At 45.9% G+C, this 17,879-nt stretch overlaps 1 protein-coding gene across 1 annotated transcript in view; it reads right to left on the bottom strand.

Moving 5' to 3' along the window:
* The window catches only part of LOC149122043 (cytoplasmic polyadenylated homeobox-like protein 2), a 70,043-nt gene that overhangs the window by 27,721 nt on the left and 24,443 nt on the right, over positions 1–17,879 (bottom strand). The gene's annotated exons all lie outside the window — the stretch shown is intronic.

Below are 17,879 nucleotides of genomic sequence, written 5' to 3'. Positions count from 1 at the left end.
AATTGGTCCCTTGCCACATGCCATTTGCAAAAATAAAAATGCATTGAAGACTTAAATCTAAGATCTCAATTACTAGAGGAAAATAGAGGGGGCAAGTTCTATAACGTTAATCTGGGTGATGGTTTTATGGCTCTAATCCCAAAAGTCCAGGCAACAAAAGATAAAATAGACAAACTGAAAAGCTTCAGCACAGCCAAGAAAATGATTAACAGGGCAAAGAGAAAAACCTACAGAATGGGAGAAAATTTTTGCAAAGCATACATCTGATAATATCCAAAATATGCAGGAAACTATACAACTCATAGCAACAAAGCATGCGCCAGTTACTAACGGTCAAAGGACCTGGATAGACATTTCTGAAAAGAAGACATAGAAATGGCTCCGCATCATTGTTCTAAACACTGATAATAAAATATCCAAAGCCCACAGTTTTTTAAGGCAACCATTGTCCCCATTTTACAGCTAGAGAGTTAGAGACATGAAGGGAGTTCCTGCCAAAGATGACTGACTAGCTCAGGTGGAGGACTCCCCCCGCTCCTGCGGTGGACCTGAAGAAATAGAAGCTTCAGGTTGCAACCTGATCCTTGCACCAGGTTAGTGACAGCACAGGCCATGTGCGTGAGTGTTAGCAATATAAAACCCCACTGGGGATGGGATGTAGTTTATAGAAACAAATAGGCAGCCCTCAGGCATTTGCTGCACCAGGCTCCCAGCCCAAATGTGGATTGTATTATTATTTTTCCTTCAGGGTTTAGAGGTGAAAATCTCTGGACTAGTGGATGGGCCTCAAACAGGGACACACTAGTGGGGTTCACAGGAGCCTGGAACTCCATCCAGTCTCCCACATGGGTAGCAAGAGCCCAGGCACTTGGGTCATCTTAGTCTGTTTTACCAGGTGCATTAGCAGGGAGCTGGACCGGGAGTAGAGCAGTGAGGACTGGAACCAGCACTCTCATGGAATGCCAGATCACAGGTGGTGGCTTAGCCCACAGCGCAATGGTGCTAGCCCCTAATTCCACTTTTCTATAAGCTTTTTGAAGTATCCTGGTAGGCAAGGGCCTGGCCTTGGCCCTGTCCCAGTGCCGAACATCAGATAGCGTGGTTGGTTCCCCAAGGGCAGTAGGTGGATTGGCCTCACGAGAGGAGCTTTGAGGACAAAAGTCGGCTCACTGACTTAAGCCAATTTTCACTTAATTCTTGACAATTTGCCAACAAGCATTGGGTTGCCTACATTCCATGTTGCTCTTTTAGGAGGAAAAAATCTGAATCCAAAACAGTGTGGAGAGCCAACTGAAATCTACACGGGTTTGTAAACATGACAAGTCATTACCAGGGGAGAGAGGCCCAATCTGGCCAACTGCGGAGCTCAACTTGGATGCCTTAAAAAGCTTGCTTTATTTCACTCAACGTAACTAGAAATGCATTAGACTCCACAGGATTTGAGATGATATCATGTTTGCTGTTCACTTTAGAATACTGAGAGAGACTGCAGAAACCCACACACACCACCTCGTTTTACTCTGGGAGATGATCGGAGGACGTTGAGGATAGCAGTCACCAGTGTAGTGGTGGCAGACCTAGGTCCCAGACCCCTTGCTGTTTCACCAAGCTGCAGTGTTGCATGAGACATCCAAAGTAATACTCTCAGCTCCCAAATATTCTACAGATGCTGTCCAAGAATGATGCATTCAGAATGAGAATAGTTTCTGTCATCGTTAGCTGCCTCAGACCCCCACATCCTGTTCATGTTATTGACATCTGCCTTTCCTATGCAGTATCCATAGCAATGCACAAATATTGGAAACCCTCCTCAGACCCTGGGGTTTTCTTGCCGTTGGATAACGATGCAGCAGTACTATGTTGCACATGTACACAGAATGGGGGGTATTTATAGCATTTATGGAGCTTTACCATCTGCACAGCCAGGGAGTTTGAAAGCTGGGTTCTGGGTGTTACAGAGTATTTCCTAGGAAACTGAAAAATAAATACATTATGAAATTTTGGTTTTCAATGTGTTACTGATGGTGTCTTGGCATCCCGTCAAGCCTGCTGCAAAATACACTTTGCACCAGAAGGGGCATTTCTTGTGTAATCCATTGTGTCCTTGGAATCCGCAAGAACCCCACCAAATGACTTCTGTGTTAATAAGAGCATATAATAATTGAACACTCACTGTGTGCGAGGCATTATGCTAAGAGTCTTGGTTGCATTCTTCCATTTAATCTTCACATTAACCCCTAGGAGGTAGGTGATGCTGTCCCTTTTTTCCTAGTTAGAAAACAGGCCTGGGCTGGTGCCACAGCTCACTAGGCTAATCCTCCGCCGGCGGCGCTGGTACCCTGGGTTCTAGTCCCGGATGGGGCGCCGGGTTCTGTCCCGGTTGCTCCTCTTCCAGTCCAGCTCTCTGCTGTGGCCCAGGAAGGCAGTGGAGGATGGCCCAAGTGCTTGGGCCCTGCACCCCATGGGAGACCAGGAGGAAGCACCTGGCTCCTGGCTTCAGATTGGCGCAGTGCGCCGGCCGGCCATAGCAGCCATTTAGGGGGTGAACCAATGGAAGGAAGACCTTTCTCTCTGTCTCTCTCTCTAACTCTGCCTGTCAAAAAAAAAAAAAAAAAAAAAAAAAGAAAAGAAAAGGAAAGAGAAGAGAAGAGAAAACGGGCCTGATGAATGAAGTAGCTTGTTTATTTCAGAACTAGTGAATGGTAGCACCAGGGTTCAAACCTACATCCCTGTGACTCCTGAGGGCCTGTTTGTAACATGTGTCCAGAGGCTACATAAATAACAGAGGCAACCACAGCATAAAATCACTCTGCAATATCAATAGAGTCACAGTGAAGTATGTTTTCCTGGGAAATACACTTTTAAAACAAACTCTAACCTCTGATTCCTTCTATGACTATAGAAATTATTCCATGTTTCCCTCAAACAACAGATCCATTTGACATGTCTCTCCTAAATGGCATCTGTTAAGAAACGACTGCACTTGAGTCTGAGCATGCACAAAGTTCTTACCAGAAGGGGTTAATGCAAGAAGAGGAGGAAAGGTCAGCCCAGGAATGCAGGGTTGGGTGAGAGGATTGCTATGGCTAGCAGGCATCAGTGGCACTGAGGGCCTCCGGTTGGGCATGATCAGGCCTTTCCCCTGAGCAGATATGTGTGACATTCCCCCACCCCACCCGGGCTCTGTCACTATGGGGGAGATTGGACTGAGCAGGTCAGTTGTAACTGCCCACCAGGTGTGTCTATCCAGACTTAGTGGGGCAAGTCAGTAAACGGACGTTGACCTTTAGGGAAGGTGAAACAGACACCAGGTATCTTCAAATAAGATCAAGGTAGAGAGTAGGAGGCTGCTAAGCCTGGAGGTGGCGGGGCAGCCAAAGCGGTGTGCCCAGGAGTGGGCGGACTAAGTCCTCCATGGGGCAGCACGGTGTGGGGTCAAGCCAGTTAGCTTGCAGCAAGCTAACTCGGCCTCCATATTTAGAAGTTCTAAAGCAAAGGTTCTTACCCTGGGGTCCACTGATGGGTCAGCAGGCCTGAGGATTGGTTTGTTTGATGAAACCCCTCTACATTCTTCAAACATGAAGGGCAGCTCTTTCTATGATTATCATTATTGTTAATTACTCTATTAGAAGCTGAAATTGAGGGGCCTTAAGCTGCCGCCTTCAACACTGCCATCCCATTTGAGCTCTGGCTGCAGACCCAGCTGCTCCACTTCCAAGCCGGCACCCTGACGATCCACCTGGGAAAGTGGAAGAAGGTGGCCCAAGTCCTTGGACCCCTGCCACCCACATGGGAGACCCTAGTGGAGTTCCAGGCTCCCACGTTCCAGGCTTTGGCCTGGTCCAGCCCTGTGCTTTGCAGCCATTTGGGGAGTTAACCTGTGAATGGGAAATGGATCTCTCTCTCGCTCTCGCTCTCTCTCTTTCTCTGTCTCTTTCTTCATAACTCCACTTTTCAAATAATTAACAAGCAAATCTTTCAAATCTTTTAAATATTTTAAGAATTGAAACTGAGAACACTTTAAAAAGCTTGTTTAATGATTCATTTGAAAATAGCAACAGTGAATGAATTGCCATGAACACATCTCAGCAGTAGTATGAAATTAGCTCTCACCTAATGGGCCCCTTGAGATCGGCCTTAAAGTACAAGTTGTAGGATATAAAAGGGCATAATCAAATACTTAAGATAAAGTTTGCTATGCTTTATAATATCTGATGTAAAGTGTGTTAACCACTATGGAATATGTTAAAAATCTTATAAAAATTTGTTTTTATTACATGATGTATTTTATCATATAAAATATTACTATATATAAAATACACATAAAATATACCCTGAATTTTGATATTATGAAATGTGTTAAATATCTTAGAAACGTTTGCCTAATATGGAGAGCCTTGTTTCCTTGGTTAACTGTTTACCGTCTCCACCTACTACAGAAAGAGTTAGTTTTTTTTCCTATGTAATCTGCCTAGAGAGCAAAGATCCTGTTTCACCAGAATAATTTTCTGGCCTTTGTGTTGATTTTACTATGCAGCTGATTATTTGATTTAAGAAAACAAGATTTTTAAATTAGGAGACAGCTGAAGTTCATTCCACTCATGTTACTCTCTGGGTTTATTTTTAATTGTTTTATTTTTCCCTTTCAAATGGGTAGACAAATATCATTTCTCACAAGTACCTATGATCCTAATGTAAGTGTTCAAATGCCCTGTTGGTTTTGGATTATTGCTCTCCCAAAATCAATCCTAAATATTAAATAAAATTTCAAGGATAGCTTTCCTAGGAAGTCCACTGGAAATCCAGAAAGCTTTGATACTGAATCCCCATAGAAAGAGAGGTGCCAGAAATAATTAGGTTTACTTGGTGTTACCATTGATGAATTTCACAGGAATAAATAAAATTAGTTTTGATCAAAAGAAGAAACTGTAGGACAGACTTGCTTTCTATGGCCAACTAAGCATTGTCTGCAGCACACCCTACCTGCTGATGCCTTGGGAAAGTAGCTGATAGAAATGCAAAATAATTCTTGTCTCTAGACACATCCCTTCTGTCCTCACCAGTGGAGCTTCTATTGACTTCCTGGCCCTACTCTGAAAGAAGCTGGCTTGGGCTCCATGTGTACATTGGTTTTAACATTCCTTTGCTTCATATGAATTCCCACTTTTTTTACTTCCCTTTTGAGTTAGTTATAATCTGCCTGGTTCCCTCATTGATTCATTGAAATTAAATCCTTAGCACATGTTTGTTTTATATCTGTTTGAGAGTCATAATTTTACTTTTAAAAAAAAATCTTAATGCATAGAATAGACATCAGTTCTGTATAAACAAGGGAAGCCCTGGGCATCAGGGTTTAATTCTTTCCCTTAACCATGGTTGAAAATACATAGAAGACCAAGATTACGTGGAAGGCAATAACTGGGAACTGGCATTAACTTTCAGCAGTTCAATTATTTGACCTTCTCTGCATGCAGTAGCCTTGGGGGTAGGTTGCTCTCCTCTCCTACACCTGTGTACCCTTCTTAGGTGGAGCTAAAATAATCCCTTCTCACCTTATAGCAGCAGGCAGGACTGAGTTAAAGATACAGGCCTGGAAGAGTAATATCAAAGGTATGTGGTATAATCAAGGAAGGCTCAGAAACAGGGTGGGCTAAAGGTCAGTCCTGGGTCAGGCCTTTGGGCTCCCGGGTAAGTCATTGGTTAGGACGCCCAGTGTCTCAGACCTGAGTGCCTGGGTCCAATGCCCGCCTCCATGCTGACCGCAGCGTTCCTGCTAAACGCAGGCCCTGGGAGGGGGCGGTGATGGCTCAGGAGGTTGGGTTCCTGCCATTCATGTGGAAGACCAAGATTGCACTCCCAGCTCCCGGCTTTCGCCCCAGCCATCAAAGGCACTAGGGAGTGAGCCAGTGGATGGAGTTTCTGTCTCCCTCCCTCCTTCCTCCCTCTCCCTCCCTCTCAAATAAATAAATAGTTAATCAAAAATAATGATAAAGGTTGGTCCTATGCAGTTAAGCAGTTGCTATAGCACTGAGTTAAAATGAAGATAACACTGAGGTTTAAAGACAGGTTTAAATACTGAGGTTTAATGAATTCTTTAAAAACTTTTTACTGAAGTATAACATATATACGTTTAAAGAACTAAATTCACCAAAGGAACCAGCAGTGTCTGGTGCTATGATACGGCAGGTTAAGCCAACACTTGGGACACCCACATCCCATATTGGAGTGCCAGTTTGAGTCCTGGATACTCCACTTCCCATCCAGCTTCCTGCTAATACACCTGGGAAGGCAGCCAGGATGAAATTCTTGGCTCCTGGCTTCAGCCTGGCCCAGAAGTCGCTGCTGTGGCCATTTGGAGGGTGCACCAGTAGGTGGAAGATCTCTCTCTCTCTCTCTCTCTCCCACCCCCACCCCCACTGCATCCTCCCATTCCCCATCCTGCCTTTCAAATAAATACATCTTTTTTAAAAAGTTGAATTATAGATTTTTTTTTTGTGAAAGTCTTTCATTAATTATACTTGCATCCATAATGTTGTATGTAGTGGTGAATCATTCATTACCTAATCTGATGTTGGTGGGAATTTAGATCGTTTCTAGTTTAGAACTATTATGGTGGGTAAAGCCGCCACCTACAGTGCCGGCATCCCATAGGCCGCTGGTTCAAGTCCGGCTGCTCCACTTCCTTCCAGCTTTCTGCTGTGGCCTGGGAAAGTAGTGGAAGATGGGCCAAGTGTTTGCACTCCTGCACCCACGTAGGGGACCAGGAAGAAGCTCCTGGCTCCTGGCTTCGGATCAGCCCAACTCCGGCCATTGTGGCCATTTTGGGAGTGAACCAGGGGGTGGAAGCCCTTTCTGTTTCTCTGCCTCTGCCTCTCTGTAACTCTGCCTTTCCAATAAATAAATAAATCTTTTTATAAAAAAAGAAATATTATGATAGTGCAGTTATAAACATTCATTTTTTTTCTGAGACTTATTATTATTTGAAAGGCAGAGTGACAGAGAGAGATAGAAAGAGATCATCTGCTGCTTCACTCCTCAAGAGGCCACAATGGCCTAGGCTGTGCCACGCCAAAGCCAGGAGCCTGGAATTCCATGCAGGTCTCCCATGTGGGTGGCAGGGGTCCAAGCACTTGGGCCATCTTCTGCTGCTTTTCCAAGGCCATTAGCAAGGAGCTGGATCAAAAGTGAAACAGCCAGGACTTGAACGGGCACCCATATGGGGAGCTGGTGCTGCAGGTGGTGGCTTTACCTGCTACACCACAGCACTGAACCCACAGAAAAGTTTTTTGAACCAAAACAAACTCATACTTTTATTCTATTTTGCATGTATACTTAGGCTTGGAATTGGTAGAGTGTTTTTATTTATTTATTTATTTTTAAAGATTTATTTATTTATTTGAAAGACAGAGTTACACAGAGAGAGGAGAAGCAGAGAAAGAGAGAGGTCTTCCATTCGATGGTTCACTCCCCAACTGGCTGCAACAGCTAGAATTGTGCCAATCCGAAGCCAGGAGCTTCTTCCAGGTCTCCGATGCGGGTGCTGGGGCCCAAGGACTTCGGCCATCTTCTTATTGCTTTCCCAGGCCACGGGGAGAGCTGGATAGCAGAGAGCTAGATCAGAAGTGGAGCAGCCAGGTCTCGAACCGGCGCCCATGTGGGATGCCGGCACTTTAGGCTAGGGCGTTAATCTGCTGCGCCACAGTGCCGGCCCCAGTAGAGTGTATTTATATCCGTATGTATATTAAAAATCTTGTGCTAGAGTTGTGGTACAACAGGTCAAGCTGCCACCTGCAAAGCTAGTCTCATATAAGCATGGGTTTGAGTTCTGCCTGCTCTACTTCCAATTCAGCTCTCTGCTAATGTGCTTGGGAAAAGCAGCAGATGATGGCCCAAGTGCTTTGGCCCAGGCCACCCATGTGAGAAACCCAAGTGGAGTTCCTGGCTTCTGGCTTCAGTCTGGCCCAGCCCTGGCTGTTGTAGCCATTTGAGGAGTGAACTAACATATGAAAGCGTCTCTCTCTCTCTCTCTCTCTCTCTCCCCTCCTCCCCCTCTCTTCCTCTCTTCCTCTTTCTCTGTAACTCTGCATTTTAAATAAATAAATAATTTTTTTTTTTTTTTACCGTCTTGTATCTCTGAGTCTAATCCAACATAGCAGGGTTCACTTTATCCTTTTCCCTTTCCTTTCTGGGGTTTCTGTGACAGAAACCAAGCATACTTATTTTCTGCATCCTAGAATATCCATATTACGAAGCCTCATTCCCCAGCTCTGTCTGCTGAAAGGGCCTAGAGCCGGGACAGCCCAGGTCTGGATTTCCAAGAGGAAGCAGGCTTCCTTGGAGCCATGGCTGAGTCCAGGATGGAAGCTGGGGAATGACAGGATGAGTGCTGAGTATCAGAAAGGAAAGAAGCACTCAAAGTGGGGATAACTCAGACAGACAGGAACCGTCTTACCTGGCCTTATCTGGGACAGTTTGACCAAAAAACAATGTTAGGAATAGATTATAACTGGCAAACTAACTTCCCATAAGGCTGAAATAGACAAGGGAGCCCATAACTGGAGAGAAGAGAGTTCTTTACAGTTGAATTCCAACTAATAAATGTAGAAGAAATTATGGAAATAGAAAATCGCCCACCAGAGAATGCAGTGGGAATGAATGTTGCAAAAAAGAGCCAAATGAATGCTCAAACTGGTGAAAGTGTGATGCTAAACAAGATATTTGCATAATGTACTTACAGGTGTATTTCAAAAAGATTGTGGAAAATGGAATTAAAAGGTACATTTTCATGCAAAAAAGTCTGTGAAACCATGCACTTGTATTAATCACAGAAGAAGAAAAAAAAAAACCAGTGATTGTGTAGTGAAGAAATGTGACAGACATCGTGTTCCAGGGCTCATGTGGGACACAGTGTCCTGGAGGGGTGCAGTGGGAAGGGCGCATGTGGGACACAGTGTCCTGGAGGGGTGCAGTGGGAAGGGCGCAATAGCACTTCTGTGGTGTTCCCACACAAAACGCAGCTCTTGAGGTCATGAGCGGGGCAATCCTGGCAACATCCCAGGCAGACCTGCGACTTTCCAATAGTATTGTACTAATGTCAGTTACTTGGCTTTCCCAACTCCCGTGAAGTTATGTAAGGTGTTAATATTTGGGAACACCGGTGGAGTGTATACAGGAATCCACTGTCCGGTTTTCATAAGCAGAAAGTTACTCCAGAAGAAAAAGAAAGAGAGGAGTTAGTTGTGATTGTGCCATCCTTAAGACAGAAACCCTGGCCAGCACCTCTGCTGCAGGTACAAAGTGCTCCCCTGACAGAGGCAGTCAAGGTCCTCAATAATGAACCCAGACTTTTCCCCACATTTATATTAGCTCCGCCCACGTCCATCAGCCGCCCATGCCCTGCCAATTTCTCTGGCACAGGCTTAGAAAAGCCTGACTCGTGTCCTAGGACCCCTTTCATGGGGCCTTCACCTTACACCCAGAGTCAGCTGCTAGCCAACCCTGCAGTGCAGTCAGCCCTGGGTCGTGACCTTGGAAACCTTGAACTCCCAGGGCGGGGGGGTGGGGGGGGGTGGCTCTGCAGGTCTGTCATTCCCTACACCCTGTCTGCCCTTAGGAAGCTTCTGACTTGCAAATAAACACAGCCAGGAGAAGGAAAGCAGATCAGAGGTGGGTAGGGTGGGTAAGGGAGCCTGCACAGCTCTGCGGGACTGTGGTGTTCCTTTGGCCTCTTCTGCTCAGAGCGGGCTGGTCTGCCCAAAGCTATGCAGCTGTTAAGAACAAAAATCCCCATTTGAACACAGCCTTCTGCCTCCTTTACTAAGGGCTGCTAGCTCCAAAAAGGCTTGGAATAGCCAACCATGTAGCATCTTCATACAGTTTTCATTTCACCCTGACACACCTCAAGGTCATCTCTGGGGACAGCCTTGCAGAGAAGGTTCCCAAAGAGCTGGCAGGAAATGCGACTGACTCCCCCCTCCCCAGGCCCGCAGAGCATCCCAGTATCACAGCTGAATGCATTCTGGGGAAACAGCCACGGACGTGACAACGAACTGAATGCACACTTAACAGTGTGAACCTGCAGCAAAGTCATCTCAACCCTGAGCAGCTAGAATACCAGCACCACAGTGGGCTGGGGCTGAGCTTATTTGCTGGACCCCTTTATTCCTGATCCCGCTCCTTGAAATGTGGATTTATCGGGGCTGAGGTTGTAGCATAGTAAGCTAAGCCACGGGTTTGTGTCCCGGCTGCTCCTCTTCCGATCCGGCTCCCTGCTAATGGGCTCCCTTGGAGGCTTCAAGTGATGTCTCAAGTGCTTAGGTCCTTGCCTCCCTGCCATCCATGTGGGAAACTCTGACTGAGTTCTGGGCTCCTGGTTTCACTGACCCAGCCCCAGCCGTTGTGGTTACTTGGGGAGTGAACTAACAGATGGGAGATTTCTCTGTCTCTTTTCCTCTCAAATGAATTAATTAAGTAAATAGAAACAACATCTTAAAACCACTGGCTGGGAAACTTCTCTTGCCAAGCTCTAGAATAACTACAGAAGCCATCCAACGCCTGCAGTATTGGCTGAGGTCAACTGAGAAGCTAACTACACAGTGTTTCACAGGGTGTTGAAATCCATGAACGTTAGCTGCTAGGACTATCATTATTGATATCCTAATGGGTAATAGTGAACCGCTGCCCTCACCCTGCACCTCCCTTCTCCCTGTACCAAGCAGACCTACTCATCTACATCCTCTGTAAGCTGGGAGGATTTGGGACTGCCTGCAAGAAAGGCAGAGGGCTCAAAAACAAAAAACTTCTTAAATACCAACTAGTGAAGACACCACACTGCTTTTCCTGGGACCCAGCAGAGAGATCCACATCACATTTTCCTGGTTCCCTTTCTCTGGCTATGATCCGTGCACCGCGTGCTAGCAGTCCTCTCCATCTGTGAGAGAGGCAGTGGGCCTTGGCCACGGGGCCTGGATCTTTCTGCTGGTGGCTCTGGAAATACTGGCTGGTGCCAGAAGGAGAAGAGAAAGAGGCTTTGTGCAGCCCAGACCCTCCCAGCCAGCGAGACTGGTCCAAGTGGGCTCCATCTCCATCCCCAGAGGGGTGGCCAGCCCCTATTTCCTGTTTCCTTGGCCCCTCGCCCTTGGAAATGCCAACAGAACCTGCCAGCTCCTCAGCACAGCCAGCCTCAGAGGATGCAGCCCACAGCCCAGGGACTGACACGGGCACACATCCCAGATTCCTAAATGGCCCCTGTGTACCTTGGGCCACCTCCTCGGTTCTCCAAGCCTCACATGGTGTTCAGCGTGGATCCTGGTGCTACCTGCCAGGGTAAAGGGAGCACTAAACGAGAAGGAAGCTCCTGCACATTGGGGCACATCATTCATGCAGCCGGTGCTGGGTGTTCCCCCTCGCTACAGCAGTTGTCACCCTGAGCCCCTAAGTAGCCCACTTGCCCCTTCTCAGCACACCCTGCTCCAGAACCCCTCACTATCTAGAGACTTTGCTGAGGCCTCAGAGTCAAGAGGTCTGGGAATATTGAAGAGCACAGATTATGCAATTAGCAGCTGGCACTGCAACGCAGCAGATTAAATTGCTGCTTGAGACTGGCATCCTATGTCAGAATGCCTGTTTCAATCCTGGCTGCTCCACCTCTGATCCAGCTCCCTAAACATGCTCCTACTTGGATTCTTGCAACTTATATGGGAGACCTAGATGGAGTTCCTGGCTCCTGGCTACAGCCTGCCCTGGCTGTTATGGCCATTTGGGGAGTGAACCAGTACATGGAAGATTCTCATTCTCTCTCTCATTCTCTCTCTCTCTCTGTCTCTCTACTCCTCCCCCTCCTCCCTCCCTCGCTGTTGTTCAATCAATCAATCAATCAATATTAAAAAAAAAAAGATCCTGGCTGCTGCTGCGGCTCACTAGGCTAATCCTCCACCTGCGGCACCAGCACCCCAGGTTCTAGTCCTGGTTGGGGTGCCAGATTCTGTCCCAGTTGCTCCTCTTCCAGTCCAGCTCTCTGCTGTGGCCTGGGAAGGCAGTGGAGGATGGCCCAAGTGCTTGGGCCCTGCACCCGCATGGGAGACCATGAGGAAGCACCTGGCTCCTGACTTCGGATCAGCATAGCGCGCTGGCTGTAGCAGCCATTTAGGGGGTGAACCAACAGAACGAAGACCTTTCTCTCTGTCTCTCTCTTTCTGTCTAACTCTGCCTGTCAAAAAAAAGATCCTGGAACCAGATCCACCTGTAACCCTGGATGAAATATATTTAACAAATCTTATCTGAAAGATGCACATGAAGAAACTTAAATATAATTAGTACTGCAAAGACTAATAAAGATATTGCATATACAGCCTTTGAAGAATGCCTGGTTCAGAGATAAGTTCAGTTATTCAGAGACAAGTTTAGCAAATCACAGAACAAAAGTAAATAATGAAGCTCTTTTATAATGAGCCCCAGCTGGCCACCAACATGCTTTGAAGCCCAACATATGGTTGGCATATTTCCCTGATTCCTGCTGCTGGTTCCAGTGCCCCTATTAATTTCACTGTTCGTTTCCCGTTTCCTTTCTCTTGCCATGATCCGTGCACCGTGTGCTAGCAGCCCTCTCCGTCTGTGAGAGAGGCAGTGGGCCTTGGCCACGGGGCCTGGATCTTTCTGCTGGTGGCTCTGGAAATACTGGCTGGTGCCAGAAGGAGAAGAGAAAGAGGCTTTGTGCAGCCCAGACCCTCCCAGCCAGCGAGACTGGTCCAAGTGGGCTCCATCTCCATCCCCAGAGGGGTGGCCAGCCCCTGTTTCCTAGGACATAGTGAACTGGATCCCTGTTATCTTCTTGCTCAGTTTTCTTCTACATGTTTGGGCTGGTTTCCATTGGCACAAGGAAATAAGTTGATTTCCAAATAGCTATCTCTCTCTCTTTTGAAGATTTATTTGTTTATATATGTAAGAGTCAGAGCTACAGAGAGGGAGAGACAGAGAGAGAGCTCTTCCATCTGCTGGTTCAGATAAAGCTCCTGGCTCCTGACGTTAGCCTGGCCCAGCCGCAGTCATTGAGGCCATCTGGGGAGTGAACCAGCAGCTGGAAGCTCTCTCTGTCTCTCTAATTCTGCCTTTCAAATGGATAAATATATACATATTTTTTAAAAGGTAACATTAATTATCTTAGTAAGAAAATGTCCCTTTATTTCTATTTTTTAAAAGATTTATTTATTTATTTGAAAGGCAGAATTACAGAGAGGCAGAGGCAGAGAGAGAGAGGGAGAGAGGTCTTCCATCCGCTGGTTCACTCCCCAGATGACCACAATGGCTGGAGCTGTGCCAATCCAAAGCCAGGAGCCAGGAGTTTCTTCTGGGTCTTCCATGTGGATGCAGGGCCCAAGGACTTGGACCATCTTCTGCTGCTTTCCCAGGCCATAGCAGAGAGCTGGATCAAAAGTGGAGCAGCCAGGACTCAAACTGGCGCCCATATGGGATGCCAGCACTGCAGACAGAGGCTTTACCCACTAGGCCACAGCGCCAGCCCCTACTTCTACATCTTTGAATTTGTTGTTTTACTGTCGGGGTATCTGCTCATCAGATAACACTTTCAGGATTAATTGAAAATATAAGGCTATGTTGATTTTTGTTTCTTTGACCTTAGCACAGATGTGATGACTTTTTTTCCAGTCCTCACTAAATAGCCAGCCAATAATTTATGTCATGTTCAAATTAGTGGCTAAATGAGACAGGATGCAATAAAGCGTATTAGGATATTTGAATGTCCATTTGGGAAAAAAAAATTTTATGTTTGAATCTTTCCTCCCAACCACATAGAAATTCTAGATGGGTTAGAGATTTTGTCTTTAAGAAACCTTAAAACTATTTGGAGAAAATATTGGAAAATATTTTTATAGTCTCGATGTGAAGAATCATAAGTAAGTTGTGATAAACTTACATAAGCCATAAAAGAAAACACAGAGATTTCGCCACATGATATCTAAAACTTCTCTATGATGAAAGAGACCACAAAGTTCACGACAATGGGAGGCAGAAAGAAAACATTGCCAACATATAGGAGAGGACTTAAAAAAGTTTGTGGAAAAATGGAATTAGAAAATAAATTTGTTTGGCAAAACAAATTTTGAAATCCATGCAGTTTTTTTCATAATATGCATAATATCCATGAGCTTTTCAAAGATGCTTGGAACAACAGGCAGTAGATTAATAATCAAAGTATGTAAAGGGGAGAAGTGGGGGAAAAAGAACATTTGAATAGGCAAATAAAGCTCAACCCTCACTCTAAATAGCAAATAAATAAAAACAAGGTAAAATCATCAAAATCTCAAAACGTAGATATCCGGCATTGCAGAATGCACAGGGCAACAGCTCTTCCACCTCCAGGCTCTTCCACACCAAAAGTATTGTCTGTGAATGGCACTCCTGCAGTGCGGTTCCAGTACTGGTTCCCATGGAGTGGGGTGCACCTGGAGCTCAGTTCTCTGTGCCCTGCCACTCCAGTGTTTGGGGGACAGTTTGTGATATATTCAGCAAAATATCCAAGACCCTCTGACTCAATGATTCTTCTTCCAAGAATCTAGCCTTTCAGAAATATATGAATATCTAATAGTGCATAAAGATATATGCAAAAAAGATATTCTTTGAGGCACATTTTATTTTGGGGAGAAAAAGGAAATACCCTATGTGTCCATCATGAAAATAAAAATAATGATGTAAATAAGGATGCATCTACTCATGGGATATTTTGCAACTCTTCCTATTCTTAAATGTTTGTTTTCATATATTTGGAAGGTAAAGTGACAGGCAGGGAGAGAGAGCTCCCATCTGCCTGCTCACTCTCCAATTACCTGCCACAGCATGAGCTAATCAAGGCTGACACTGAGAACCTGGAGCACCATCCAGGCCTCCCCAAAGCTGCCAGAGCCCAAGCACTTGAGCTATCTTCTGCTGCCTCCCAGGATGCACTAGCAGGAATCTGGATTGGAAATGCAGTAGCCAGGACTCAAACTGGTGCTCTCAGGGAGATGGGAGCACCCTGGGCAGCAGGCTAACATGCTCCAGATAATTTGCAACTCTTTAAAGGATTTGTACTCACGTTCAACGATCTTCAGTATTTGATGCTACAGCAGAGATAAACATGAACATAAAAAATATTAAAATTATCTCGTGTCGGAGCCAGCACTGCGGTGTAGAAGTTTAAAGCTGCCATCTGCAGTGCCGGCATCCCATGCAGGCGCTGGTTTGAGACCCGGCTGCTCCATTTCCTATTCAGCTCCCTGCTGACCTGCCTGGGAAGGGAGAGGGGGATGGCCCAAGTGCTTGGGCCCCTGCACCCCCATGGGAGGCCAGGAAGAAGCTCCTGATCCCTGGCTTAATCCCCCAGCCATTGAGGCCATTGGGGGAGTGAACCAGCAGATGGAAGATATCTATGTGTGTGTGTCCACCTCTCTCTCTGTAACTCTGCTTCTCAAATAAATAAAATAAAATTTTTTAAATAAAAATCTCATGTTGCATTCCAATGTCTACATGTTTATGTCTTAATCTGCATTATACAGATGGGCAACACAAGATGGGTAAGGAAAAGCCTGCTAAACCAAGAGGCCTGAACGGGACCCTTGAGCATGGGGAGTGTAGTGAGTGGCGGTTTTCATGCTATACTCCATATACTCACTCCGTGCTCTACCACAAGGAAGCATTGTATACAGTTTTATAACATTAAATTCAAAATATTCTGAAGCCCACTGGCTGTGTGCGTTGTAAGAATCCTTGTGGGTTTGGCTGTTCTTTGACAACTTTCCACCTGGCTAAACTACCCAGGAGTGTCCTACCACATTCTTGGCATTCCTGGAATAAACCGTTTCTTTTTCTAAACCAGCTCATCTGGGCATCATAATTCCCAGGAGAATTTTTTTTTTTTTAAATTGTAGATCCAAGTCTCCTTCACTGACTCAGAATTTCTTATTTTGCTGTGGAGGAGGAAGTGCGAGTTACGGTTCATGTGGCAGCCACACAGCCACAGCCACGGCCACGGCCACAGCCACAGCCACGGCCATGGCCACAGCCCAGGAGAAGGTGGAGAGGGAGGCTGGATCCTCAGGGCAGCCCCAAGGCATGAGATGAAAGTGCTCCATTTGGAGCCACAAAACAACAACAGATGCATTAGGGCTGGGCCTTTTGTTTTCCCCAAAACTCAACCTTTTCTAATGCATTTGTTGTTCTGTAAAGGAGGTGGGGAATTTCCACTTGTTCTCTTCTAAACCACTGCAGGATGCTTTGAAGCTGCCTTAAAATCCCATCCAGTTCTTAGAATTAAGAAACCCACCCAGTCTGCTTCCAAAGGAAGAAGGTAACAGAGTTGCAAGGTGTGTGTGTGCTTTGTATTGTTATCTCAGGGCTTCAAATCAGACTGCACAGCTGATCTGTAGAAAGGGGCCTGTGAGGGTCTCCAGGGCAGATCAGAGAGGCTGGACATGCATACTCCTACCCTAGGTGCATGCATACTCCTACCCTAGGTGAGGTCTGTTAAGATTATAAGCCTTACTGCTTTGTGAATGCCCTAAAGGCAGATGTGAGTTTACCTATCTAATGCAAGGCTTAAGCTTCTGCTGAACACTCTGATTTTGATTGTATTGGGGCCTTTTGCTTTTACAGAGCTGTAAACTGTCCACAACTGATAGCAATGCAAAATAGTTCTTTTGTCTCTAGATAGGCCAGTCCTGCCATGTGTACAGGTTCAGGTGACTCCAGGCCTTCCTGCCTCTATTTGCACAATATCACAGTCTGTATCAGATAAGGTACAGGGCAGCAGGTGAGGCCATATAGGGAGGGAAGATATCTCTCTCGCACGCTCTGCCTTTCAAATAACTAAACAAAAACTTTGATGAAAAATATTTCAGACTGGCACTGAGGCTCAATAGGCTAATCCTCCACCTGCAGTGCTGGCACCCTGGGTTCTAGTCCTGGTTGGGGCGCCGGGTTCTGTCCCGGTTGCTCCTCTTCCAGTTCAGCTCTCTGCTGTGGCCTGAGAAGGCAGTGGAGGATGGCCCAAGTGCTTGGGCCCTGCACCCCATGGGAGACCAGGAGAAGCACCTGGCTCCTGGCTTCGGATCAGCGCGGCCATTGGGGGGTGAACCAACGGGGGAAAAAAAAAAAAAGGAAGATCTTTTGTTAGAGTCTGAAAAAGCCCACCACCCAATGAAAGACTCCAAGAGACCTTTCTCTCATGCAACCAGCAAAGGGTTAAAGATTTATTGATTATCCAGCATGCTGGGGCTGTCCGATCATACATGAGCAGAGCAGCCCCGAATAACCAAAGGTTAGGGTTTATAAAGGCAAAAACCGCAAAACCGGGAAGGGGGGGAATACATGGTTGCTATGCATGGTTGCTATACATAGTTGCTAAAATCAAAAGAGAGTACATAAAATCAAAAGAGAGTATATGGTTACTGGGGTCAACATAACCTAAAACCTAAGTGAAATTAATATTCATCATAATCTTGACAATACCAGTTACAAGATTACAATTAGCAATTAGGACTTGACATTAATGTAAGACACAGACAAATCACATCTTTATTATTAGCCCAGGTAACCCAGGTGCCACTTGAGCAATCATGCTAGGGGGTTTTTGTGCTCTGCCAAGGGTGATGTAGTGCACTGCTATTGTCCGACTATTTGAGATCATAGTTTCAGACCAGAGTCTCACGGTGGGGGGGTGCTTTCTCAGAATGGAGTCTCAAGTGCTCCAAAATGGAGTCCCTACTGTCAAGGTGCTACTTCACTCTGTCTTATTTTTACAGCTGTACCAGGAATGTTATAACCTGTAAGCTTAAGCTTAACTTTTTACACCCGCACATATACAATTTTAACTTTTCACTTTCTGTCTC

This window comes from Oryctolagus cuniculus, chromosome 15, assembly GCF_051225735.1.
Source record: "Oryctolagus cuniculus isolate XC-2025 breed Fujian yellow rabbit chromosome 15, ASM5122573v1, whole genome shotgun sequence".
Lineage (NCBI taxonomy): Eukaryota > Metazoa > Chordata > Mammalia > Lagomorpha > Leporidae > Oryctolagus > Oryctolagus cuniculus.
Note: the sequence above shows the minus strand (reverse complement) of the source record. Positions and strands in the feature narration are given on the sequence as shown.